Consider the following 23,119-nt stretch of genomic DNA (forward strand, 5'->3'; position numbering starts at 1 on the left):
TTAAACAAAGTACTGATATTATTCCTCTTCAACTGACCGCTTTGTTTTCTATGCAAAAACCACTTCACCACAGAAGACTCGATATTATTGGCATAGCAAGTTCTGCTCTTCTCCTTTCAAAACTTGCTAAAAGCTGTATTTAAAAGAACAGATTGGCCGGGGTAATTCACACCCTTCAATGCCAGCTTAATGTTTAGGTTAGTGGGAATCACAGAGGAATTAGGGATGGAAACTTCTTTGCTGGTGGTAGAAGCGGTCTGGTGAATTTTTAGAGAGAAGAGGCCGTCGATGTTTGAATGTAGAAAATTGTTCTGGCTGCAGCCTGCAGTATGGACTTGTTGGTGTGTGTAGCTCCCAGTGTTCTGACAGCGCGACGTTTTGGGGAAGCATGTGATTCAGCAGCTACCAGTGGGCTTCGTGCGGCGGAGATTTTGTGGCTGTTAGCGGAGTTGATAACAGAGGGTCGTTAAGAGAAGCCTGCATGCAGTAGGCAAAGGAGTAATGTTTGCCGGCGGGGGACGTGCGGCGATTAACCTGTGCGGTAGTGAAAAGGAGTTAAAAAGAAGGAAGTGTGCGGATGCGGAAAGAATGGAATAATTGTGGTAGGCTGCCGGCTGAGTAGTTTGGTGAATGTTTGGTGTGGGTCCGGCGCTGCCGATTGGATGGTGGTGCTGCAGTGTGAGTCAGATAAAAAAAAAAAAAACCAGGAGTAGAATCCAATGGGACTAACTGGCATGTATAGACGCGTGTAATGCAAAAGGGCTGTTTTTGGTAGCGTCTCACGCTTATGGCCATACCACCCTGAACACGCCCGATCTCATCTGATCTCGGAAGCCAAGCAAGGTAGGGTCTGGTTAGTACTTGGATGGGAGACCACCTGGGAATACCAGGTGCTGTAAGCTTTTCTCACTTTTACTTTATACAGGGGGCGCTCCACTTCACGATTAATTTAAATCTATCACTCCCCTTCCATTTTACTATTTTATATATTTCTTTTTTCTCTCATTCATAAAGGCAGCTTTTACACACCGTTTTACTCTAAATACTTCCTGGTAATTCTAGGTGCTGTAAGCTGTTCGTGCCTTTATTCCACCAGGGCGCAATATTCTCACAAACTTGAAGACTGTCACTCCCCATTCACGTTTTACAACTTATTGTTAATGATAAAGAGACAGCTTTTTACACACAGTTTTAAACAAAGTACTGATATTATTCCTCTTCAACTGACCGCTTTGTTTTCTATGCAAAAACCACTTCACCACAGAAGACTCGATATTATTGGCATAGCAAGTTCTGCTCTTCTCCTTTCAAAACTTGCTAAAAGCTGTATTTAAAAGAACAGATTGGCCGGGGTAATTCACACCCTTCAATGCCAGCTTAATGTTTAGGTTAGTGGGAATCACAGAGGAATTAGGGATGGAAACTTCTTTGCTGGTGGTAGAAGCGGTCTGGTGAATTTTTAGAGAGAAGAGGCCGTCGATGTTTCAATGTAGAAAATTGTTCTGGCTGCAGCCTGCAGTATGGACTTGTTGGCGTGTGTAGCTCCCAGTGTTCTGACAGCATGACATTTTGGGGAAGCATGTGATTCAACAGCAACCAGTGGGCTTCGTGCGGCGGAGATTTTGTGGCTGTTAGCGGAGTTGATAACAGAGGGTCTTTAAGAGAAGCCTGCATGCGGTAGGCAAATGAGTAATGTTTGCCGGCGGGGGACGTGCAGCGATTAACCTGTGCGGTAGTGAAAAGGAGTTAAAAAGAAGGAAGTGTGCGGATGCGGAAAGAATGGAATAATTGTGGTAGGCTGCCGGCTGAGTAGTTTGGTGAATGTTTGGTGTGGGTGCGGCGCTGCCGATTGGATGGTGGTGCTGCAGTGTGAGTCAGATAAAAAAAAAAAAAAAACAGGAGTAGGATCCAATGGGACTAACTGGCATGTATAGAGGCGTGTAATGCAAAAGGGCTGTTTTTGTTCGCGGCTCTCTCTTATGGCCATACCATCCTGAACACGCCCGATCTCGTCTGATCTCGGAAGCTAAGTGGGGTAGGGTCTGGTTAGTACTTGGATGGGAGACTGCCTGGGAATACCACGTGCTGTAAGCTTTTCTCACTTTTACTTTATACAGGGGGCACTCCACCTCACGATTAATTTAAATCTATCACTCCCCTTACTATTTTATATATTTCTTTTTTCTCTCATTCATAAAGGCAGCTTTTACACACGTTTTACTCTAAATACTGCCTGGTAATTCTAGGTGCTGTAAGCTGGTCGTGCCTTTATTCCACCAGGGCACGATCTTCTCACAATCTTGAAGACTGTCACTCCCCATTCACATTTTACAACTTATTGTTAATAATAAAGAGACAGCTTTTTACACACAGTTTTAAACAAAGTACTGATATAATTCCTCTTCAACTCACCGCTTTGTTTTCTATGCAAAAACCACTTCGCCACAGAAGACTTGATATTTTTGGCATAGCAAGGTCTGCTCTTCTCCTCCTTTCAAAACTTGCTAAAAGCTGTATTTAAAAGGGCAGGTTGGCCGGGGTAATTCACACCCTTCAATGCCAGATTAATGTTTAGGTTAGTGGGAATCACAGAGGAATTAGGGATGGAAACTTCTTTGCTGATGGTAGAAGCGGTCTGGTGAATTTTTAGAGAGAAGAGGCCGTCGATGTTTCAATGTAGAAAATTGTTCTGGCTGCAGCCTGCAGTATGGACTTGTTGGTGTGTGTAGCTCCCAGTGTTCTGACAGCGTAACGTTTTGGGGAAGCATGTGATTCAACAGCTACCAGTGGGCTTCGCGCGGCAGTGATTTTGTGGCTGTTAGCGGAGTTGATTACAGAGGGTCGTTAAGAGAAGCCTGCATGCGGTAGGCAAAGGAGTAATGTTTGCCGGCGGGGGACGTGCGGCGATTAACCTGTGCGGTAGTGAAAAGGAGTTAAAGAGAAGGAAGTGTGCGGATGCGGAAAGAATGGGATAATTGTGGTAGGCTGCCGGCTGAGTAGTTTGGTGAATGTTTGGTGTGGGTCCGGCGCTGCCGATTGGATGGTGGTGCTGCAGTGTGAGTCAGATAAAAAAAAAAAAAAACCAGGAGTAGAATCCAATGGGACTAACTGGCATGTATAGACGCGTGTAATGCAAAAGGGCTGTTTTTGGTAGCTTCTCACGCTTATGGCCATACATCCCTGAACACGCCCGATCTCATCCGATCTCGGAAGCCAAGCAGGGTAGGGTCTGGTTAGTACTTTGATGGGAGACCTCCTGGGAATACCAGGTGATGTAAGCTTTTCTCACTTTTACTTTATACAGGGGGCGCTCCACTTCACGATTAATTTAAATCTAGCACTCCCCTTCCATTTTACTATTTTATATATATATTTTTTTTCTCTCTTTCATAAAGCCAGCTTTTAGAAACCGTTTTACTCTAAATACTTCCTGGAAATTCTAGGTGCTGTAAGCTGTTCGTGCCTTTATTCCACCAGGGCGCAATATTCTCACAAACTTGAAGACTGTCACTCCCCATTCACGTTTTACAACTTATTGTTAATGATAAAGAGACAGCTTTTTACACACAGTTTTAAACAAAGTACTGATATTATTCCTCTTCAACTGACCGCTTTGTTTTCTATGCAAAAACCACTTCACCACAGAAGACTCGATATTATTGGCATAGCAAGTTCTGCTCTTCTCCTTTCAAAACTTGCTAAAAGCTGTATTTAAAAGAACAGATTGGCCGGGGTAATTCACACCCTTCAATGCCAGCTTAATGTTTAGGTTAGTGGGAATCACAGAGGAATTAGGGATGGAAACTTCTTTGCTGGTGGTAGAAGCGGTCTGGTGAATTTTTAGAGAGAAGAGGCCGTCGATGTTTCAATGTAGAAAATTGTTCTGGCTGCAGCCTGCAGTATGGACTTGTTGGCGTGTGTAGCTCCCAGTGTTCTGACAGCATGACATTTTGGGGAAGCATGTGATTCAACAGCAACCAGTGGGCTTCGTGCGGCGGAGATTTTGTGGCTGTTAGCGGAGTTGATAACAGAGGGTCTTTAAGAGAAGCCTGCATGCGGTAGGCAAATGAGTAATGTTTGCCGGCGGGGGACGTGCAGCGATTAACCTGTGCGGTAGTGAAAAGGACTTAAAGAGAAGGAAGTGTGCGGATGCGGAAAGAATGGAATAATTGTGGTAGGCTGCCGGCTGAGTAGTTTGGTGAATGTTTGGTGTGGGTGCGGCGCTGCCGATTGGATGGTGGTGCTGCAGTGTGAGTCAGATAAAAAAAAAAAAACCAGGAGTAGGATCCAATGGGACTAACTGGCATGTATAGACGCGTGTAATGCAAAAGGGCTGTTTTTGGTCACGTCTCTCGCTTATGGCCATACATCCCTGAACACGCCCGATCTCATCCGATCTCGGAAGCCAAGCAGCGTAGGGTCTGGTTAGTACTTTGATGGGAGACCTCCTGGGAATACCAGGTGATGTAAGCTTTTCTCACTTTTACTTTATACAGGGGGCGCTCCACTTCACGATTAATTTAAATCTATCACTCCCCTTCCATTTTACTATTTTATATATATATTTTTATTTTCTCTCTTTCATAAAGGCAGCTTTTACACACCGTTTTACTTTAAATACTTCCTGGTAATTCTAGGTGCTGTAAGCTGGTCGTGCCTTTATTCCACCAGGGCACGATCTTCTCACAATCTTGAAGACTGTCACTCCCCATTCACGTTTTACAACTTATTGTTAATAATAAAGAGACAGCTTTTTACACACAGTTTTAAACAAAGTACTGATATAATTCCTCTTCAACTCACCGCTTTGTTTTCTATGCAAAAACCACTTCGCCACAGAAGACTTGATATTTTTGGCATAGCAAGGTCTGCTCTTCTCCTCCTTTCAAAACTTGCTAAAAGCTGTATTTAAAAGGGCAGGTTGGCCGGGGTAATTCACACCCTTCAATGCCAGATTAATGTTTAGGTTGCCGATTGGATGGTGGTGCTGCAGTGTGAGTCAGATAAAAAAAAAAAAAACCAGGAGTAGAATCCAATGGGACTAACTGGCATGTATAGACGCGTGTAATGCAAAAGGGCTGTTTTTGGTAGCGTCTCACGCTTATGGCCATACCACCCTGAACACGCCTGATCTCATCTGATCTCGGAAGCCAAGCAAGGTAGGGTCTGGTTAGTACTTGGATGGGAGACCTCCTGGGAATACCAGGTGCTGTAAGCTTTTCTCACTTTTACTTTATACAGGGGGCGCTCCACTTCACGATTAATTTAAATCTAGCACTCCCCTTCCATTTTACTATTTTATATATATATTTTTTTTCTCACTTTCATAAAGCCAGCTTTTAGAAACCGTTTTACTCTAAATACTTCCTGGTAATTCTAGGTAAGCTGTTCGTGCCTTTATTCCACCAGGGCGCGATCTTTTCACAAACTTGAAGACTGTCACTCCCCATTCACGTTTTACAACTTATTGTTAATGATAAAGAGACAGCTTTTTACACACAGTTTTAAACAAAGTACTGATATTATTCCTCTTCACCTGACCGCTTTGTTTTCTATGCAAAAACCACTTCGCCACAGAAGACTCGATATTATTGGCATAGCAAGTTCTGCTCTTCTCCTTTCAAAACTTGCTAAAAGCTGTATTTAAAAGAACAGATTGGCCGGGGTAATTCACACCCTTCAATGCCAGCTTAATGTTTAGGTTAGTGGGAATCACAGAGGAATTAGGGATGGAAACTTCTTTGCTGGTGGTAGAAGCGGTCTGGTGAATTTTTAGAGAGAAGAGGCCGTCGATGTTTGAATGTAGAAAATAGTTCTGGCTGCAGCCTGCAGTATGGACTTGTTGGTGTGTGTAGCTCCCAGTGTTCTGACAGCGCGACGTTTTGGGGAAGCATGTGATTCAGCAGCTACCAGTGGGCTTCGTGCGGCGGAGATTTTGTGGCTGTTAGCGGAGTTGATAACAGAGGGTCGTTAAGAGAAGCCTGCATGCAGTAGGCAAAGGAGTAATGTTTGCCGGCGGGGGACGTGCGGCGATTAACCTGTGCGGTAGTGAAAAGGAGTTAAAAAGAAGGAAGTGTGCGGATGCGGAAAGAATGGAATAATTGTGGTAGGCTGCCGGCTGAGTAGTTTGGTGAATGTTTGGTGTGGGTCCGGCGCTGCCGATTGGATGGTGGTGCTGCAGTGTGAGTCAGATAAAAAAAAAAAAAACCAGGAGTAGAATCCAATGGGACTAACTGGCATGTATAGACGCGTGTAATGCAAAAGGGCTGTTTTTGGTAGCGTCTCACGCTTATGGCCATACCACCCTGAACACGCCCGATCTCATCTGATCTCGGAAGCCAAGCAAGGTAGGGTCTGGTTAGTACTTGGATGGGAGACCACCTGGGAATACCAGGTGCTGTAAGCTTTTCTCACTTTTACTTTATACAGGGGGCGCTCCACTTCACGATTAATTTAAATCTATCACTCCCCTTCCATTTTACTATTTTATATATTTCTTTTTTCTCTCATTCATAAAGGCAGCTTTTACACACCGTTTTACTCTAAATACTTCCTGGTAATTCTAGGTGCTGTAAGCTGTTCGTGCCTTTATTCCACCAGGGCGCAATATTCTCACAAACTTGAAGACTGTCACTCCCCATTCACGTTTTACAACTTATTGTTAATGATAAAGAGACAGCTTTTTACACACAGTTTTAAACAAAGTACTGATATTATTCCTCTTCAACTGACCGCTTTGTTTTCTATGCAAAAACCACTTCACCACAGAAGACTCGATATTATTGGCATAGCAAGTTCTGCTCTTCTCCTTTCAAAACTTGCTAAAAGCTGTATTTAAAAGAACAGATTGGCCGGGGTAATTCACACCCTTCAATGCCAGCTTAATGTTTAGGTTAGTGGGAATCACAGAGGAATTAGGGATGGAAACTTCTTTGCTGGTGGTAGAAGCGGTCTGGTGAATTTTTAGAGAGAAGAGGCCGTCGATGTTTCAATGTAGAAAATTGTTCTGGCTGCAGCCTGCAGTATGGACTTGTTGGCGTGTGTAGCTCCCAGTGTTCTGACAGCATGACATTTTGGGGAAGCATGTGATTCAACAGCAACCAGTGGGCTTCGTGCGGCGGAGATTTTGTGGCTGTTAGCGGAGTTGATAACAGAGGGTCTTTAAGAGAAGCCTGCATGCGGTAGGCAAATGAGTAATGTTTGCCGGCGGGGGACGTGCAGCGATTAACCTGTGCGGTAGTGAAAAGGTGTTAAAAAGAAGGAAGTGTGCGGATGCGGAAAGAATGGAATAATTGTGGTAGGCTGCCGGCTGAGTAGTTTGGTGAATGTTTGGTGTGGGTGCGGCGCTGCCGATTGGATGGTGGTGCTGCAGTGTGAGTCAGATAAAAAAAAAAAAAAAACAGGAGTAGGATCCAATGGGACTAACTGGCATGTATAGAGGCGTGTAATGCAAAAGGGCTGTTTTTGTTCGCGGCTCTCTCTTATGGCCATACCATCCTGAACACGCCCGATCTCGTCTGATCTCGGAAGCTAAGTGGGGTAGGGTCTGGTTAGTACTTGGATGGGAGACTGCCTGGGAATACCACGTGCTGTAAGCTTTTCTCACTTTTACTTTATACAGGGGGCACTCCACCTCACGATTAATTTAAATCTATCACTCCCCTTACTATTTTATATATTTCTTTTTTCTCTCATTCATAAAGGCAGCTTTTACACACGTTTTACTCTAAATACTGCCTGGTAATTCTAGGTGCTGTAAGCTGGTCGTGCCTTTATTCCACCAGGGCACGATCTTCTCACAATCTTGAAGACTGTCACTCCCCATTCACATTTTACAACTTATTGTTAATAATAAAGAGACAGCTTTTTACACACAGTTTTAAACAAAGTACTGATATAATTCCTCTTCAACTCACCGCTTTGTTTTCTATGCAAAAACCACTTCGCCACAGAAGACTTGATATTTTTGGCATAGCAAGGTCTGCTCTTCTCCTCCTTTCAAAACTTGCTAAAAGCTGTATTTAAAAGAGCAGGTTGGCCGGGGTAATTCACACCCTTCAATGCCAGATTAATGTTTAGGTTAGTGGGAATCACAGAGGAATTAGGGATGGAAACTTCTTTGCTGATGGTAGAAGCGGTCTGGTGAATTTTTAGAGAGAAGAGGCCGTCGATGTTTCAATGTAGAAAATTGTTCTGGCTGCAGCCTGCAGTATGGACTTGTTGGTGTGTGTAGCTCCCAGTGTTCTGACAGCGTAACGTTTTGGGGAAGCATGTGATTCAACAGCTACCAGTGGGCTTCGCGCGGCAGAGATTTTGTGGCTGTTAGCGGAGTTGATTACAGAGGGTCGTTAAGAGAAGCCTGCATGCGGTAGGCAAAGGAGTAATGTTTGCCGGCGGGGGACGTGCGGCGATTAACCTGTGCGGTAGTGAAAAGGAGTTAAAGAGAAGGAAGTGTGCGGATGCGGAAAGAATGGAATAATTGTGGTAGGCTGCCGGCTGAGTAGTTTGGTGAATGTTTGGTGTGGGTCCGGCGCTGCCGATTGGATGGTGGTGCTGCAGTGTGAGTCAGATAAAAAAAAAAAAAAAACAGGAGTAGAATCCAATGGGACTAACTGGCATGTATAGACGCGTGTAATGCAAAAGGGCTGTTTTTGGTAGCTTCTCACGCTTATGGCCATACCACCCTGAACACGCCCGATCTCATCTGATCTCGGAAGCCAAGCAACGTAGGGTCTGGTTAGTACTTGGATGGGAGACCTCCTGGGAATACCAGGTGCTGTAAGCTTTTCTCACTTTTACTTTATACAGGGGGCGCTCCACTTCACGATTAATTTAAATCTAGCACTCCCCTTCCATTTTACTATTTTATATATATATTTTTTTTCTCTCTTTCATAAAGCCAGCTTTTAGAAACCGTTTTACTCTAAATACTTCCTGGAAATTCTAGGTGCTGTAAGCTGTTCGTGCCTTTATTCCACCAGGGCGCAATATTCTCACAAACTTGAAGACTGTCACTCCCCATTCACGTTTTACAACTTATTGTTAATGATAAAGAGACAGCTTTTTACACACAGTTTTAAACAAAGTACTGATATTATTCCTCTTCAACTGACCGCTTTGTTTTCTATGCAAAAACCACTTCACCACAGAAGACTCGATATTATTGGCATAGCAAGTTCTGCTCTTCTCCTTTCAAAACTTGCTAAAAGCTGTATTTAAAAGAACAGATTGGCCGGGGTAATTCACACCCTTCAATGCCAGCTTAATGTTTAGGTTAGTGGGAATCACAGAGGAATTAGGGATGGAAACTTCTTTGCTGGTGGTAGAAGCGGTCTGGTGAATTTTTAGAGAGAAGAGGCCGTCGATGTTTCAATGTAGAAAATTGTTCTGGCTGCAGCCTGCAGTATGGACTTGTTGGCGTGTGTAGCTCCCAGTGTTCTGACAGCATGACATTTTGGGGAAGCATGTGATTCAACAGCAACCAGTGGGCTTCGTGCGGCGGAGATTTTGTGGCTGTTAGCGGAGTTGATAACAGAGGGTCTTTAAGAGAAGCCTGCATGCGGTAGGCAAATGAGTAATGTTTGCCGGCGGGGGACGTGCAGCGATTAACCTGTGCGGTAGTGAAAAGGACTTAAAGAGAAGGAAGTGTGCGGATGCGGAAAGAATGGAATAATTGTGGTAGGCTGCCGGCTGAGTAGTTTGGTGAATGTTTGGTGTGGGTGCGGCGCTGCCGATTGGATGGTGGTGCTGCAGTGTGAGTCAGATAAAAAAAAAAAAAAAACAGGAGTAGGATCCAATGGGACTAACTGGCAAGTATAGAGGCGTGTAATGCAAAAGGGCTGTTTTTGTTCGCGGCTCTCTCTTATGGCCATACCACCCTGAACACGCCTGATCTCGTCTGATCTCGGAAGCTAAGTGGGGTAGGGTCTGGTTAGTACTTGGATGGGAGACTGCCGGGGAATACCACGTGCTGTAAGCTTTTCTCACTTTTACTTTATACAGGGGGCACTCCACCTCACGATTAATTTAAATCTATCACTCCCCTTACTATTTTATATATTTCTTTTTTCTCTCATTCATAAAGGCAGCTTTTACACACGTTTTACTCTAAATACTGCCTGGTAATTCTAGGTGCTGTAAGCTGGTCGTGCCTTTATTCCACCAGGGCACGATCATCTCACAATCTTGAAGACTGTCACTCCCCATTCACATTTTACAACTTATTGTTAATAATAAAGAGACAGCTTTTTACACACAGTTTTAAACAAAGTACTGATATAATTCCTCTTCAACTCACCGCTTTGTTTTCTATGCAAAAACCACTTCGCCACAGAAGACTTGATATTTTTGGCATAGCAAGGTCTGCTCTTCTCCTCCTTTCAAAACTTGCTAAAAGCTGTATTTAAAAGAGCAGGTTGGCCGGGGTAATTCACACCCTTCAATGCCAGATTAATGTTTAGGTTAGTGGGAATCACAGAGGAATTAGGGATGGAAACTTCTTTGCTGATGGTAGAAGCGGTCTGGTGAATTTTTAGAGAGAAGAGGCCGTCGATGTTTCAATGTAGAAAATTGTTCTGGCTGCAGCCTGCAGTATGGACTTGTTGGTGTGTGTAGCTCCCAGTGTTCTGACAGCGTAACGTTTTGGGGAAGCATGTGATTCAACAGCTACCAGTGGGCTTCGCGCGGCAGAGATTTTGTGGCTGTTAGCGGAGTTGATTACAGAGGGTCGTTAAGAGAAGCCTGCATGCGGTAGGCAAAGGAGTAATGTTTGCCGGCGGGGGACGTGCGGCGATTAACCTGTGCGGTAGTGAAAAGGAGTTAAAGAGAAGGAAGTGTGCGGATGCGGAAAGAATGGAATAATTGTGGTAGGCTGCCGGCTGAGTAGTTTGGTGAATGTTTGGTGTGGGTCCGGCGCTGCCGATTGGATGGTGGTGCTGCAGTGTGAGTCAGATAAAAAAAAAAAAAACCAGGAGTAGAATCCAATGGGACTAACTGGCATGTATAGACGCGTGTAATGCAAAAGGGCTGTTTTTGGTAGCTTCTCACGCTTATGGCCATACCACCCTGAACACGCCCGATCTCATCTGATCTCGGAAGCCAAGCAAGGTAGGGTCTGGTTAGTTCTTGGATGGGAGACCTCCTGGGAATACCAGGTGCTGTAAGCTTTTCTCACTTTTACTTTATACAGGGGGCGCTCCACTTCACGATTAATTTAAATCTAGCACTCCCCTTCCATTTTACTATTTTATATATATTTTTTTTTTCTCTCTTTCATAAAGCCAGCTTTTAGAAACCGTTTTACTCTAAATACTTCCTGGTAATTCTAGGTGCTGTAAGCTGTTCGTGCCTTTATTCCACCAGGGCGCGATCTTTTCACAAACTTGAAGACTGTCACTCCCCATTCACGTTTTACAACTTATTGTTAATGATAAAGAGACAGCTTTTTACAAACAGTTTTAAACAAAGTACTGATATTATTCCTCTTCAACTGACCGCTTTGTTTTCTATGCAAAAACCACTTCGCCACAGAAGACTCGATATTATTGGCATAGCAAGGTCTGCTCTTCTCCTTTCAAAACTTGCTAAAAGCTGTATTTAAAAGAACAGATTGGCCGGGGTAATTCACACCCTTCAATGCCAGCTTAATGTTTAGGTTAGTGGGAATCACAGAGGAATTAGGGATGGAAACTTCTTTGCTGGTGGTAGAAGCGGTCTGGTGAATTTTTAGAGAGAAGAGGCCGTCGATGTTTGAATGTAGAAAATTGTTCTGGCTGCAGCCTGCAGTATGGACTTGTTGGTGTGTGTAGCTCCCAGTGTTCTGACAGCGCGACGTTTTGGGGAAGCATGTGATTCAGCAGCTACCAGTGGGCTTCGTGCGGCGGAGATTTTGTGGCTGTTAGCGGAGTTGATAACAGAGGGTCGTTAAGAGAAGCCTGCATGCAGTAAGCAAAGGAGTAATGTTTGCCGGCGGGGGACGTGCGGCGATTAACCTGTGCGGTAGTGAAAAGGAGTTAAAAAGAAGGAAGTGTGCGGATGCGGAAAGAATGGAATAATTGTGGTAGGCTGCCGGCTGAGTAGTTTGGTGAATGTTTGGTGTGGGTCCGGCGCTGCCGATTGGATGGTGGGGCTGCAGTGTGAGTCAGATAAAAAAAAAAAAAAGAACATTAGTAGGATCCAATGGGACCAACTGGCATGTATAGAGGCGTGTAATGCAAAAGGGCTGTTTTTGGTAGCATCTCTTGCTTACGGCCATACCACCCTGAACACGCCTGATCTTGGAAGCTAAGCAGGGTAGGGTCTGGTTAGTACTTGGATGGGAGACTTCCTGGGAATACCAGGTGCTGTAAGCTTTTCTCACTTTTACTTTATACAGGGGGCGCTCCACTTCACGATTAATTTAAATCTATCACTCCCCTTCCATTTTACTATTTTATATATATATATTTTTTTTTCTCTCATTCATAAAGGCAGCTTTTAGAAACCGTTTTACTCTAAATACTTCCTGGTAATTCTAGGTGCTGTAAGCTGTTCGTGCCTTTATTCCACCAGGGCGCGATCTTCTCACAAACTTGAAGACTGTCACTCCCCATTCACGTTTTACAACTTATTGTTAATGATAAAGAGACAGCTTTTTACACACAGTTTTAAACAAAGTACTGATATTATTCCTCTTCAACTGACCGCTTTGTTTTCTATGCAAAAACCACTTTGCCACAGAAGACTCGATATTATTGGCATAGCAAGTTCTGCTCTTCTCCTTTCAAAACTTGCTAAAAGCTGTATTTAAAAGAACAGATTGGCCGGGGTAATTCACACCCTTCAATGCCAGCTTAATGTTTAGGTTAGTGGGAATCACAGAGGAATTAGGGATGGAAACTTCTTTGCTGGTGGTAGAAGCGGTCTGGTGAATTTTTAGAGAGAAGAGGCCGTCGATGTTTGAATGTAGAAAATTGTTCTGGCTGCAGCCTGCAGTATGGACTTGTTGGTGTGTGTAGCTCCCAGTGTTCTGACAGCGCGACGTTTTGGGGAAGCATGTGATTCAGCAGCTACCAGTGGGCTTCGTGCGGCGGAGATTTTGTGGCTGTTAGCGGAGTTGATAACAGAGGGTCGTTAAGAGAAGCCTGCATGCAGTAGGCAAAGGAGTAATGTTTGCCGGCGGGGGACGTGCGGCGATTAACCTGTGCGGTAGTGAAAAGGAGTTAAAAAGAAGGAAGTGTGCGGATGCGGAAAGAATGGAATAATTGTGGTAGGCTGCCGGCTGAGTAGTTTGGTGAATGTTTGGTGTGGGTCCGGCGCTGCCGATTGGATGGTGGGGCTGCAGTGTGACTCAGATAAAAAAAAAAAAAACAGGAGTAGGATCCAATGGGACTAACTGGCATGTATAGACGCGTGTAATGCAAAAGGGCTGTTTTTGGTCGTGTGTCTCGCTTATGGCCATACCACCCTGAACACGCCCGATCTCGTCTGGTCTCGGAAGCTAAGCAGGGTAGGGTCTGGTTAGTACTTGGATGGGAGGCCACCTGGGAATACCAGGTGCTGTAAGCTTTTCTCACTTTTACTTTATACAGGGGGCGCTCCACTTCACGATTAATTTAAATCTATCACTCCCCTTCCATTTTACTATTTTATATATATATTTTTTTTTCTCTCATTCATAAAGGCAGCTTTTAGAAACCGTTTTACTCTAAATACTTCCTGGTAATTCTAGGTGCTGTAAGCTGTTCGTGCCTTTATTCCACCAGGGCGCGATCTTCTCACAAACTTGAAGACTGTCACTCCCCATTCACGTTTTACAACTTATTGTTAATGATAAAGAGACAGCTTTTTACACACAGTTTTAAACAAAGTACTGATATTATTCCTCTTCAACTGACCGCTTTGTTTTCTATGCAAAAACCACTTCGCCACAGAAGACTCGATATTATTGGCATAGCAAGTTCTGCTCTTCTCCTTTCAAAACTTGCTAAAAGCTGTATTTAAAAGAACAGATTGGCCGGGGTAATTCACACCCTTCAATGCCAGCTTAATGTTTAGGTTAGTGGGAATCACAGAGGAATTAGGGATGGAAACTTCTTTGCTGGTGGTAGAAGCGGTCTGGTGAATTTTTAGAGAGAAGAGGCCGTCGATGTTTGAATGTAGAAAATTGTTCTGGCTGCAGCCTGCAGTATGGACTTGTTGGTGTGTGTAGCTCCCAGTGTTCTGACAGCGCGACGTTTTGGGGAAGCATGTGATTCAGCAGCTACCAGTGGGCTTCGTGCGGCGGAGATTTTGTGGCTGTTAGCGGAGTTGATAACAGAGGGTCGTTAAGAGAAGCCTGCATGCAGTAGGCAAAGGAGTAATGTTTGCCGGCGGGGGACGTGCGGCGATTAACCTGTGCGGTAGTGAAAAGGAGTTAAAAAGAAGGAAGTGTGCGGATGCGGAAAGAATGGAATAATTGTGGTAGGCTGCCGGCTGAGTAGTTTGGTGAATGTTTGGTGTGGGTCCGGCGCTGCCGATTGGATGGTGGGGCTGCAGTGTGAGTCAGATAAAAAAAATAAAAAACCAGGAGTTGGATTCAATGGGACTAACTGGCATGTATAGACGCGTGTAATGCAAAAGGGCTGTTTTTGGTCGTGTCTCTCGCTTTTGGCCATACCACCCTGAACACGCCCGATCTCATCCGATCCCGGAAGCTAAGCAGGGTAGGGTCTGGTTAGTAGTTGGATGGGAGACCATTTGGGAATACCAGGTGCTGTAAGCTTTTCTCACTTTTACTTTATACAGGGGGCGCTCCACTTCACGATTAATTTAAATCTATCACTCCCCTTCCATTTTACTATTTTATATATATATTTTTTTTTTCTCTCATTCATAAAGGCAGCTTTTAGAACCCGTGTTACTCTAAATACTTCCTGGTAATTCTAGGTGCTGTAAGCTGTTCGTGCCTTTATTCCACCAGGGCGCGATCTTCTCACAAACTTGAAGACTGTCACTCCCCATTCACGTTTTACAACTTATTTTTAATGATAAAGAGACAGCTTTTTACACACAGTTTTAAACAAAGTACTGATATTATTCCTCTTCAACTGACCGCTTTGTTTTCTATGCAAAAACCACTTCGCCACAGAAGACTCGATATTATTGGCATAGCAAGTTCTGCTCTTCTCCTTTCAAAACTTGCTAAAAGCTGTATTTAAAAGAACAGATTGTGCGGGGTAATTCACACCCTTCAATGCCAGCTTAATGTTTAGGTTAGTGGGAATCACAGAGGAATTAGGGATGGAAACTTCTTTGCTGGTGGTAGAAGCGGTCTGGTGAATTTTTAGAGAGAAGAGGCCGTCGATGTTTGAATGTAGAAAATTGTTCTGGCTGCAGCCTGCAGTATGGACTTGTTGGTGTGTGTAGCTCCCAGTGTTCTGACAGCGCGACGTTTTGGGGAAGCATGTGATTCAGCAGCTACCAGTGGGCTTCGTGCGGCGGAGATTTTGTGGCTGTTAGCGGAGTTGATAACAGAGGGTCGTTAAGAGAAGCCTGCATGCAGTAGGCAAAGGAGTAATGTTTGCCGGCGGGGGACGTGCGGCGATTAACCTGTGCGGTAGTGAAAAGGAGTTAAAAAGAAGGAAGTGTGCGGATGCGGAAAGAATGGAATAATTGTGGTAGGCTGCCGGCTGAGTAGTTTGGTGAATGTTTGGTGTGGGTCCGGCGCTGCCGATTGGATGGTGGGGCTGCAGTGTGAGTCAGATAAAAAAAAAAAACCAGGAGTAGGATCCAATGGGACTAACTGGCATGTATAGACGCGTGTAATGCAAAAGGGCTGTTTTTGGTCGTGTCTCTCGCTTATGGCCATACCACCCTGAACACGCCCGATCTCATCCGATCTCAGAAGCTAAGCAGGGTAGGGTCTGGTTAGTAGTTGGATGGGAGACCACCTGGGAATACCAGGTGCTGTAAGCTTTTCTCACTTTTACTTTATACAGGGGGCGCTCCACTTCACGATTAATTTAAATCTATCACTCCCCTTCCATTTTACTATTTTATATATATATATTTTTTTTTCTCTCATTCATAAAGGCAACTTTTAGAAACCGTTTTACTCTAAATACTTCCTGGTAATTCTAGGTGCTGTAAGCTGTTCGTGCCTTTATTCCACCAGGGCGCGATCTTCTCACAAACTTGAAGACTGTCACTCCCCATTCACGTTTTACAACTTATTTTTAATGATAAAGAGACAGCTTTTTACACACAGTTTTAAACAAAGTACTGATATTATTCCTCTTCAACTGACCGCTTTGTTTTCTATGCAAAAACCACTTCGCCACAGAAGACTCGATATTATTGGCATAGCAAGTTCTGCTCTTCTCCTTTCAAAACTTGCTAAAAGCTGTATTTAAAAGAACAGATTGTGCGGGGTAATTCACACCCTTCAATGCCAGCTTAATGTTTAGGTTAGTGGGAATCACAGAGGAATTAGGGATGGAAACTTCTTTGCTGGTGGTAGAAGCGGTCTGGTGAATTTTTAGAGAGAAGAGGCCGTCGATGTTTGAATGTAGAAAATTGTTCTGGCTGCAGCCTGCAGTATGGACTTGTTGGTGTGTGTAGCTCCCAGTGTTCTGACAGCGCGACGTTTTGGGGAAGCATGTGATTCAGCAGCTACCAGTGGGCTTCGTGCGGCGGAGATTTTGTGGCTGTTAGCGGAGTTGATAACAGAGGGTCGTTAAGAGAAGCCTGCATGCAGTAGGCAAAGGAGTAATGTTTGCCGGCGGGGGACGTGCGGCGATTAACCTGTGCGGTAGTGAAAAGGAGTTAAAAAGAAGGAAGTGTGCGGATGCGGAAAGAATGGAATAATTGTGGTAGGCTGCCGGCTGAGTAGTTTGGTGAATGTTTGGTGTGGGTCCGGCGCTGCCGATTGGATGGTGGGGCTGCAGTGTGAGTCAGATAAAAAAAAAAAACCAGGAGTAGGATCCAATGGGACTAACTGGCATGTATAGACGCGTGTAATGCAAAAGGGCTGTTTTTGGTCGTGTCTCTCGCTTATGGCCATACCACCCTGAACACGCCCGATCTCATCCGATCTCAGAAGCTAAGCAGGGTAGGGTCTGGTTAGTAGTTGGATGGGAGACCACCTGGGAATACCAGGTGCTGTAAGCTTTTCTCACTTTTACTTTATACAGGGGGCGCTCCACTTCACGATTAATTTAAATCTATCACTCCCCTTCCATTTTACTATTTTATATATATATATATTTTTTTCTCTCATTCATAAAGGCAACTTTTAGAAACCGTTTTACTCTAAATACTTCCTGGTAATTCTAGGTGCTGTAAGCTGTTCGTGCCTTTATTCCACCAGGGCGCGATCTTCTCACAAACTTGAAGACTGTCACTCCCCATTCACGTTTTACAACTTATTGTTAATAATAAAGAGACAGCTTTTTACACACAGTTTTAAACAAAGTACTGATATAATTCCTCTTCAACTCACCGCTTTGTTTTCTATGCAAAAACCACTTCGCCACAGAAGACTTGATATTGTTAGCATAGCAAGGTCTGCTCTTCTCCTCCTTTCAAAACTTGCTAAAAGCTGTATTTAAAAGAGCAGGTTGGCCGGGGTAATTCACACCCTTCAATGCCAGATTAATGTTTAGGTTAGTGGGAATCACAGAGGAATTAGGGATGGAAACTTCTTTGCTGGTGGTAGAAGCGGTCTGGAGAATTTTTAGAGAGAAGAGGCCGTCGATGTTTCAATGTAGAAAATTGTTCTGGCTGCAGCCTGCAGTATGGACTTGTTGGCGTGTGTAGCTCCCAGTGTTCTGACAGCGTGACATTTTGGGGAAGCATGTGATTCAACAGCAACCAGTGGGCTTCGTGCGGCGGAGATTTTGTGGCTGTTAGCGGAGTTGATAACAGAGGGTCTTTAAGAGAAGCCTGCATGCGGTAGGCAAATGAGTAATGTTTGCCGGCGGGGGACGTGCGGCGATTAACCTGTTCGGTAGTGAAAAGGAGTTTCAACAGCAACCAGTGGGCTTCGTGCGGCGGAGATTTTGTGGCTGTTAGCGGAATTGATAACAGAGGGTCGTTAAGAGAAGCCTGCATGCAGTAGGCAAAGGAGTAATGTTTGCCGGCGGGGGACGTGCGGCGATTAACCTGTGCGGTAGTGAAAAGGAGTTAAAGAGAAGGAAGTGTGCGGATGCGGAAAGAATGGAATAATTGTGGTAGGCTGCCGGCTGAGTAGTTTGGTGAATGTTTGGTGTGGGTCCGGCGCTGCCGATTGGATGGTGGGGCTGCAGTGTGAGTCAGATAAAAAAAATAAAAAACCAGGAGTTGGATCCAATGGGACTAACTGGCATGTATAGACGCGTGTAATGCAAAAGGGCTGTTTTTGGTAGCATCTCTCGCTTACGGCCATACCACCCTGAACACGCCCGATCTCGTCTGATCTCGGAAGCTAAGCAGGGTAGGGTCTGGTTAGTACTTGGATGGGAGACCACCTGGGAATACCAGGTGCTGTAAGCTTTTCTCATTTTTACTTTATACAGGGGGCGCTCCACTTCACGATTAATTTAAATCTATCACTCCCCTTCCATTTTACTATTTTATATATATATTTTTTTTTTCTCTCATTCATAAAGGCAGCTTTTAGAAACCGTTTTACTCTAAATACTTCCTGGTAATTCTAGGTGCTGTAAGCTGTTCGTGCCTTTATTCCACCAGGGCGCGATCTTCTCACAAACTTGAAGACTGTCACTCCCCATTCACGTTTTACAACTTATTGTTAATGATAAAGAGACAGCTTTTTACACACAGTTTTAAACAAAGTACTGATATTATTCCTCTTCAACTGACCGCTTTGTTTTCTATGCAAAAACCACTTCGCCACAGAAGACTCGATATTATTGGCATAGCAAGTTCTGCTCTTCTCCTTTCAAAACTTGCTAAAAGCTGTATTTAAAAGAACAGATTGGCCGGGGTAATTCACACCCTTCAATGCCAGCTTAATGTTTAGGTTAGTGGGAATCACAGAGGAATTAGGGATGGAAACTTCTTTGCTGGTGATAGAAGTGGTCTGCTGAATTTTTAGAGAGAAGAGGCCGTCGATGTTTGAATGTAGAAAATTGTTCTGGCTGCAGCCTGCAGTATGGACTTGTTGGTGTGTGTAGCTCCCAGTGTTCTGACAGCGCGACGTTTTGGGGAAGCATATGATTCAGCAGCTACCAGTGGGCTTCGTGCGTCGGAGATTTTGTGGCTGTTAGCGGAGTTGATAACAGAGGGTCGTTAAGAGAAGCCTGCATGCAGTAGGCAAAGGAGTAATGTTTGCCGGCGGGGGACGTGCGGCGATTAACCTGTGCGGTAGTGAAAAGGAGTTAAAAAGAAGGAAGTGTGCGGATGCGGAAAGAATGGAATAATTGTGGTAGGCTGCCGGCTGAGTAGTTTGGTGAATGTTTGGTGTGGGTCCGGCGCTGCCGATTGGATGGTGGTGCTGCAGTGTGAGTCAGATAAAAAAAAAAAAAAAAACAGGAGTAGGATCCAATGGGACTAACTGGCATGTATAGACGCGTGTAATGCAAAAGGGCTGTTTTTGGTCGCGTTTCTCGCTTATGGCCATACCACCGTGAACACGCCCGATCTCATCCGATCTCGAAAGCCAAGCAGGGTAGGGTCTGGTTAGTACTTGGATGGGAGACCTCCTGGGAATACCAGGTGCTGTAAGCTTTTCTCACTTTTACTTTATACAGGGGGCGCTCCACTTCACGATTAATTTAAATCTATCACTCCCCTTCCATTTTACTAATTTATATATATATATATTTTTCTCTCATTCATAAAGGCAGCTTTTACACACGTTTTACTCTAAATACTGCCTGGTAATTCTAGGTGCTGTAAGCTGTTCGTGCCTTTATTCCACCAGGGCACGATCTTCTCACAAACTTGAAGACTGTCACTCCCCATTCACGTTTTACAACTTATTGTTAATAATAAAGAGACAGCTTTTTACACACAGTTTTAAACAAAGTACTGATATAATTCCTCTTCAACTCACCGCTTTGTTTTCTATGCAAAAACCACTTCGCCACAGAAGACTTGATATTGTTGGCATAGCAAGGTCTGCTCTTCTCCTCCTTTCAAAACTTGCTAAAAGCTGTATTTAAAAGAGCAGGTTGGCCGGGGTAATTCACACCCTTCAATGCCAGATTAATGTTTAGGTTAGTGGGAATCACAGAGGAATTAGGGATGGAAACTTCTTTGCTGATGGTAGAAGCGGTCTGGTGAATTTTTAGAGAGAAGAGGCCGTCGATGTTTCAATGTAGAAAATTGTTCTGGCTGCAGCCTGCAGTATGGACTTGTTGGCGTGTGTAGCTCCCAGTGTTCTGACAGCGTAACGTTTTGGGGAAGCATGTGATTCAACAGCTACCAGTGGGCTTCGTGCGGCAGAGATTTTGTGGCTGTTAGAGGAGTTGATAACAGAGGGTCGTTAAGAGAAGCCTGCATGAGGTAGGCAAAGGAGTAATGTTTGCCGGCGGGGGACGTGCGGCGATTAACCTGTGCGGTAGTGAAAACGACTTAAAGAGAAGGAAGTGTGCGGATGCGGAAAGAATGGAATAATTGTGGTAGGCTGCCGGCTGAGTAGTTTGGTGAATGTTTGGTGTGGGTGCGGCGCTGCCGATTGGATGGTGGTGCTGCAGTGTGAGTCAGATAAAAAAAAAAAAAAAAACAGGAGTAGGATCCAATGGGACTAACTGGCATGTATAGAGGCGTGTAATGCAAAAGGGCTGTTTTTGGTAGTGTCTCTTGCTTATGGCCATACCACCCTGAACACGCCCGATCTCGTCTGATCTCGGAAGCTAAGTGGGGTAGGGTCTGGTTAGTACTTGGATGGGAGACCACCTGGGAATACCAGGTGCTGTAAGCTTTTCTCACTTTTACTTTATACAGGGGGCGCTCCACTTCACGATTAATTTAAATCTATCACTCCCCTTCCATTTTACTATTTTATATATATATATATATATTTTTCTCTCATTCATAAAGGCAACTTTTAGAAACCGTTTTACTCTAAATACTTCCTGGTAATTCTAGGTGCTGTAAGCTGTTCGTGCCTTTATTCCACCAGGGCGCGATCTTCTCACAAACTTGAAGACTGTCACTCCCCATTCACGTTTTACAACTTATTGTTAATGATAAAGAGACAGCTTTTTACACACAGTTTTAAACAAAGTACTGATATTATTCCTCTTCAACTGACCGCTTTGTTTTCTATGCAAAAACCACTTCGCCACAGAAGACTCGATATTATTGGCATAGCAAGTTCTGCTCTTCTCCTTTCAAAACTTGCTAAAAGCTGTATTTAAAAGAACAGATTGGCCGGGGTAATTCACACCCTTCAATGCCAGCTTAATGTTTAGGTTAGTGGGAATCACAGAGGAATTAGGGATGGAAACTTCTTTGCTGGTGATAGAAGTGGTCTTCTGAATTTTTAGAGAGAAGAGGCCGTCGATGTTTGAATGTAGAAAATTGTTCTGGCTGCAGCCTGCAGTATGGACTTGTTGGTGTGTGTAGCTCCCAGTGTTCTGACAGCGCGACGTTTTGGGGAAGCATGTGATTCAGCAGCTACCAGTGGGCTTCGTGCGTCGGAGATTTTGTGGCTGTTAGCGGAGTTGATAACAGAGGGTCGTTAAGAGAAGCCTGCATGCAGTAGGCAAAGGAGTAATGTTTGCCGGCGGGGGACGTGCGGCGATTAACCTGTGCGGTAGTGAAAAGGAGTTAAAAATAAGGAAGTGTGCGGATGCGGAAAGAATGGAATAATTGTGGTAGGCTGCCGGCTGAGTAGTTTGGTGAATGTTTGGTGTGGGTCCGGCGCTGCCGATTGGATGGTGGTGCTGCAGTGTGAGTCAGATAAAAAAAAAAAAAAAAAACAGGAGTAGGATCCAATGGGACTAACTGGCATGTATAGACGCGTGTAATGCAAAAGGGCTGTTTTTGGTCACGTTTCTCGCTTATGGCCATACCACCGTGAACACGCCCGATCTCATCCGATCTCGAAAGCCAAGCAGGGTAGGGTCTGGTTAGTACTTGGATGGGAGACCTCCTGGGAATACCAGGTGCTGTAAGCTTTTCTCACTTTTACTTTATACAGGGGGCGCTCCACTTCACGATTAATTTAAATCTATCACTCCCCTTCCATTTTACTAATTTATATATATATATATTTTTCTCTCATTCATAAAGGCAGCTTTTACACACGTTTTACTCTAAATACTGCCTGGTAATTCTAGGTGCTGTAAGCTGTTCGTGCCTTTATTCCACCAGGGCACGATCTTCTCACAAACTTGAAGACTGTCACTCCCCATTCACGTTTTACAACTTATTGTTAATAATAAAGAGACAGCTTTTTACACACAGTTTTAAACAAAGTACTGATATAATTCCTCTTCAACTCACCGCTTTGTTTTCTATGCAAAAACCACTTCGCCACAGAAGACTTGATATTGTTGGCATAGCAAGGTCTGCTCTTCTCCTCCTTTCAAAACTTGCTAAAAGCTGTATTTAAAAGAGCAGGTTGGCCGGGGTAATTCACACCCTTCAATGCCAGATTAATGTTTAGGTTAGTGGGAATCACAGAGGAATTAGGGATGGAAACTTCTTTGCTGATGGTAGAAGCGGTCTGGTGAATTTTTAGAGAGAAGAGGCCGTCGATGTTTCAATGTAGAAAATTGTTCTGGCTGCAGCCTGCAGTATGGACTTGTTGGCGTGTGTAGCTCCCAGTGTTCTGACAGCGTAACGTTTTGGGGAAGCATGTGATTCAACAGCTACCAGTGGGCTTCGTGCGGCAGAGATTTTGTGGCTGTTAGAGGAGTTGATAACAGAGGGTCGTTAAGAGAAGCCTGCATGAGGTAGGCAAAGGAGTAATGTTTGCCGGCGGGGGACGTGCGGCGATTAACCTGTGCGGTAGTGAAAACGACTTAAAGAGAAGGAAGTGTGCGGATGCGGAAAGAATGGAATAATTGTGGTAGGCTGCCGGCTGAGTAGTTTGGTGAATGTTTGGTGTGGGTGCGGCGCTGCCGATTGGATGGTGGTGCTGCAGTGTGAGTCAGATAAAAAAAAAAAAAAAAACAGGAGTAGGATCCAATGGGACTAACTGGCATGT

General features: G+C 44.4%; 14 non-coding genes and 5 pseudogenes across 14 annotated transcripts; all 19 read left to right on the plus strand.

Annotated features, from left to right (window-relative positions):
• Positions 1-783: 783 nt before the first annotated feature.
• LOC125734738 (5S ribosomal RNA) lies at positions 784-902 on the plus strand. Its single transcript, XR_007394041.1, has one exon. It is a non-coding gene; the product is annotated as a 5S ribosomal RNA (ribosomal RNA).
• Positions 903-1,975: 1,073 nt separating this feature from the next.
• On the plus strand, positions 1,976-2,094 carry LOC125731606 (5S ribosomal RNA; annotated as a pseudogene).
• A 1,068-nt stretch (positions 2,095-3,162) lies between these two features.
• LOC125729141 (5S ribosomal RNA) lies at positions 3,163-3,281 on the plus strand. Its single transcript, XR_007389624.1, has one exon. It is a non-coding gene; the product is annotated as a 5S ribosomal RNA (ribosomal RNA).
• Positions 3,282-4,354: 1,073 nt separating this feature from the next.
• Positions 4,355-4,473, plus strand: LOC125731450 (5S ribosomal RNA; annotated as a pseudogene).
• A 626-nt stretch (positions 4,474-5,099) lies between these two features.
• LOC125735718 (5S ribosomal RNA) lies at positions 5,100-5,218 on the plus strand. Its single transcript, XR_007395010.1, has one exon. It is a non-coding gene; the product is annotated as a 5S ribosomal RNA (ribosomal RNA).
• Positions 5,219-6,287: 1,069 nt separating this feature from the next.
• LOC125734739 (5S ribosomal RNA) lies at positions 6,288-6,406 on the plus strand. Its single transcript, XR_007394042.1, has one exon. It is a non-coding gene; the product is annotated as a 5S ribosomal RNA (ribosomal RNA).
• A 1,073-nt stretch (positions 6,407-7,479) lies between these two features.
• LOC125731607 (5S ribosomal RNA) lies at positions 7,480-7,598 on the plus strand (annotated as a pseudogene).
• Positions 7,599-8,666: 1,068 nt separating this feature from the next.
• Positions 8,667-8,785, plus strand: LOC125736490 (5S ribosomal RNA). The gene has a single exon (XR_007395768.1). It is a non-coding gene; the product is annotated as a 5S ribosomal RNA (ribosomal RNA).
• A 1,075-nt stretch (positions 8,786-9,860) lies between these two features.
• LOC125731854 (5S ribosomal RNA) lies at positions 9,861-9,979 on the plus strand (annotated as a pseudogene).
• A 1,067-nt stretch (positions 9,980-11,046) lies between these two features.
• On the plus strand, positions 11,047-11,165 carry LOC125736447 (5S ribosomal RNA). The gene has a single exon (XR_007395725.1). It is a non-coding gene; the product is annotated as a 5S ribosomal RNA (ribosomal RNA).
• A 1,076-nt stretch (positions 11,166-12,241) lies between these two features.
• Positions 12,242-12,350, plus strand: LOC125731949 (5S ribosomal RNA; annotated as a pseudogene).
• Positions 12,351-13,426: 1,076 nt separating this feature from the next.
• On the plus strand, positions 13,427-13,545 carry LOC125735080 (5S ribosomal RNA). Its single transcript, XR_007394379.1, has one exon. It is a non-coding gene; the product is annotated as a 5S ribosomal RNA (ribosomal RNA).
• Positions 13,546-14,621: 1,076 nt separating this feature from the next.
• LOC125737251 (5S ribosomal RNA) lies at positions 14,622-14,740 on the plus strand. The gene has a single exon (XR_007396517.1). It is a non-coding gene; the product is annotated as a 5S ribosomal RNA (ribosomal RNA).
• Positions 14,741-15,814: 1,074 nt separating this feature from the next.
• On the plus strand, positions 15,815-15,933 carry LOC125735135 (5S ribosomal RNA). Its single transcript, XR_007394433.1, has one exon. It is a non-coding gene; the product is annotated as a 5S ribosomal RNA (ribosomal RNA).
• Positions 15,934-17,008: 1,075 nt separating this feature from the next.
• On the plus strand, positions 17,009-17,127 carry LOC125735136 (5S ribosomal RNA). The gene has a single exon (XR_007394434.1). It is a non-coding gene; the product is annotated as a 5S ribosomal RNA (ribosomal RNA).
• Positions 17,128-18,370: 1,243 nt separating this feature from the next.
• Positions 18,371-18,489, plus strand: LOC125736625 (5S ribosomal RNA). Its single transcript, XR_007395900.1, has one exon. It is a non-coding gene; the product is annotated as a 5S ribosomal RNA (ribosomal RNA).
• Positions 18,490-19,567: 1,078 nt separating this feature from the next.
• On the plus strand, positions 19,568-19,686 carry LOC125735881 (5S ribosomal RNA). Its single transcript, XR_007395165.1, has one exon. It is a non-coding gene; the product is annotated as a 5S ribosomal RNA (ribosomal RNA).
• A 1,079-nt stretch (positions 19,687-20,765) lies between these two features.
• LOC125734290 (5S ribosomal RNA) lies at positions 20,766-20,884 on the plus strand. Its single transcript, XR_007393608.1, has one exon. It is a non-coding gene; the product is annotated as a 5S ribosomal RNA (ribosomal RNA).
• A 1,082-nt stretch (positions 20,885-21,966) lies between these two features.
• Positions 21,967-22,085, plus strand: LOC125735882 (5S ribosomal RNA). Its single transcript, XR_007395166.1, has one exon. It is a non-coding gene; the product is annotated as a 5S ribosomal RNA (ribosomal RNA).
• The last annotated feature ends 1,034 nt before the right edge of the window (positions 22,086-23,119 follow it).

The sequence above is a fragment of the Brienomyrus brachyistius genome, chromosome 2, assembly GCF_023856365.1.
Source record: "Brienomyrus brachyistius isolate T26 chromosome 2, BBRACH_0.4, whole genome shotgun sequence".
NCBI lineage: Eukaryota > Metazoa > Chordata > Actinopteri > Osteoglossiformes > Mormyridae > Brienomyrus > Brienomyrus brachyistius.